Source organism: Chlorocebus sabaeus, chromosome 1, assembly GCF_047675955.1.
Source record: "Chlorocebus sabaeus isolate Y175 chromosome 1, mChlSab1.0.hap1, whole genome shotgun sequence".
NCBI lineage: Eukaryota > Metazoa > Chordata > Mammalia > Primates > Cercopithecidae > Chlorocebus > Chlorocebus sabaeus.
Window position 1 is genome coordinate 120,569,410 of NC_132904.1, and position 3,122 is coordinate 120,572,531.

Sequence of the window (3,122 nt, forward strand, 5' to 3'; positions counted from 1 at the left end):
ACAAAAAAAGACTTTGCTACAGGTCCAGGCAAGCTATCCTTTCACTTTGAGTCACACAGGATAACACTGACCAAGTGGAAAGTGAATGCGGCAGGTAGTGCATTCTCTAGAAGGATTATCTTGCACAGCAATGTTCAAGGAAAGCTTCTTTGGAATAGTAAAGCTGTTCGGTCATATGCTGGAAAGGAAGAGTGAGTCGGGTCCAGTCAGGCGAAACAGCTAATCACCTGGCATATTTCCATGTAGCCTTGTTTCAAAAATCCCAGGCTCAGGAAGTATTCCTAAATGAGAAAGTTCATCTTAAACTCAGAGTTTCCCACCAGGATTAGAACCCACTTCTACTCAAGTTCTCCTCCGTGGGACCATCAGGAAGGAATGGAAACCACACCACTTATGCCATTGCCTGCATTCTCTCCGAGAGGGAAATCGTATCAGAAGTGAGCGTCTGCCAGTCACAGTCCTGTGATGACTGAGTAGCCTGGGCGAAGAGCATAGTAAATATTTGGCAAAGTTAGCAGCCTTCAGAGCGGGAATGGAGAAGGGAGTGAGTGATTTAGAGGGCAACGTGCAGGCCCCTGCAGCCGGAGCAGGATTTTTGCTCCTGTACCTGAGTGAAAGGGAACAGGCTGCTATACCCCTGGCCGGAGGGGCCTTCCAGCACCTCCCTGGGGAGCGGCTGCGCTTGAGGCTACGGGAACCAAGGATGGGCACGGCGGGGGCGGGAGTGGCCGCAGCAGCGAGTCCGCCGTCAGGTTGCGGTGAGGAAGGGTGGGAGCGGCGCCCACACGTGTGCGGTGCCCTTTGTGTGGGGAGCTGCTCTGGGACCGAGATGAAGCAGGGGGAGTCTTAGGCATCTTAATGAGTTGTTGCTCCCTAACCACACACTTGTCAGCGGCGGTTTTATTGTTGTGGCTTAGCGCCTGGCAGCGCCGCCTCCCCGCGCTGCGCTCCCGGGTGGCGGCTGCGGTTCCCAGTAACTCTCCCGCCTGCCCCTCCGCACCGCGCGTCCCAGCGCCTCGTCCCGGGCAGGCCTCCCGTTTCGTCTCCCTTTCTCCTCCCTGTCTCAGGGAGCCTGAAGCCAGGGAGCCGGCAGGCGAGATGCTAAGGTACTAATTGTATTAATGAAAACGGCAAACACACATCCTTTCCATCTGGCAGCACAAAAGGATAGGCTGCTGGGGATGCAATGACCCACTACAGGAGACAGTAAAATATTTGTCAGGTTTAGCAATAAAATTAATATCCCCAATTACTGGCATCTCGCTAATGAGATGCGTACAAATTGCTTTTCCTGGTTGCAAGAAGAAGAACCTGTGGTATAAAACCCAAAGCCCGGGAATCTCTGCCACTGAGACTGCCATCGTCCATGCTTGGAGACTCAGGGAGGTGAAGCCAGCGGGGATGCTCCGATTGTCAGTGCCGTGCACCCCATTACACACTGGGGTTGTGTGTGGGGGAGTGTCCATCTGGACTCTGTGCCCCCAGCACTCTTGAGAGTCTGGGTGATCCCAGACCCACGTGACAAGACGGCCAACGGCTCCACGCACCGTGGCGCACCGGTCGCTTTCCCCAGTCCATCTGCACAGCCTTCCAGGTCCCCTATAGCAAGTGGTATTAGCCCACTTATGGTCAGATATTTCCGCAATTTCCTACATTATTTTCCTTCATGAAATTTGTATATAGCAAAAGCTGAGTTTGCTTTAGGCAGAGCATATGCTTCCTATTTATTGGAATAAGTTTTCTAGTTCCTTAGCATTCTGTTCACTGATATTCCGTATGTTAAAAATATCTCTGCTTTTTCCCCTGATACTCAGTAGTAGGCAGCCACAGTTTTCCTCTATAGTTTTTCTGGGTAGAAACCAGAACATGCTCTCCACAGCCTGGGGGAGTATTCTATACCTTTGCAGAGGATGACCTGATTTCCCACCCATGAAGAGAAATACGATTTTCTTACTCTCCACCAGTTTCACGGATAATGCTATCAGGCAGCCTGATTCCAGGGAGGACCCTTATTTTAGAAAGAAAAAAGCTTAGACCTAACACTTTGTCTCTCACTAAGGGAGTCTGGAATTCTGATTCCTCTTGCAGGTCTATAATGTGCTCTATGTAGGAAGCAAAAAGAAGAGGATCTGAATCCTTTGGTGAGTCTGGGACTCCAGGAGATTGCAAATAAGCTCTGCAGGAGCACTCTTCCCAGGAGGAGGGGTCTGTGGCCCCCTGGGGACCTCGCATGCTGAGCCCTCAGCTCTGATGCCTCGAGATTTCCCAGAGGTCCACTTGGAGGCCATCGTCCCTGCTGAGCCCCCCAGAGACACAGGGAGCTTCGATCTCAGCAATGGGACATTGATTTTTACAACTCCAGCAACAAGAGAACAGTGAGTAAGCCAACACTACCCACATTTGAGAAACAGAATTTTGAGTTAAAATGGCAGAATCAATATTCAAATTCATAGCTCTGTGTGTGTGTGCGTGCACTTGTGTGTGTGTGTGTGTGTGTGTGTGTCAGAGAAAGAGAGAGAGAAGGAGGAAGGAGAGAGACAGGGGAAAGGAGATTTTATGACTAAGACGGAAGAACAAACAATTCCTTGGAGGGAGGAGATCTCAGTTGAATATGCCCCTCGTCTGTGCTGCCGGAAGGGTGGAATAGAGGATCGCGTGGCCAAGGCCAAGGGTGATGATGATACACTTTACTGACTCCATCAACCCAGAGGTCTCCTGGGAAGAACTCACCCCCAACCCCACATCCTCGAAACCCATGTATAGGGATTTGTGCAGTCTGTTGTCTGACCCAGGGAGTTGTCCAGGGGCTGGGCTGCAATGGGTCATGGCTTGGTAGAGTCACTAGCATAGCAGGTACCACCCTGGGCCCCCAGATCTGTCTTCCTAGGCCTGACCTCAAAGAGGTTCTATAAGTAGATTGAACTTATGTTTCAAATATTATGAACCTCATTATGTTTCAAATATTCTTCTGTAAGCTGATTGTCTATAATTTAGAGTGCTTTTCTCATATATACAACATTCAACAAATGTTTATGGATTGTCTACTCTATCAGGTGCTGGGAATATAATGGCGAAAAACAGACGTCGCATTCCCAGATCCACCCATAAAAACTTATTTAATC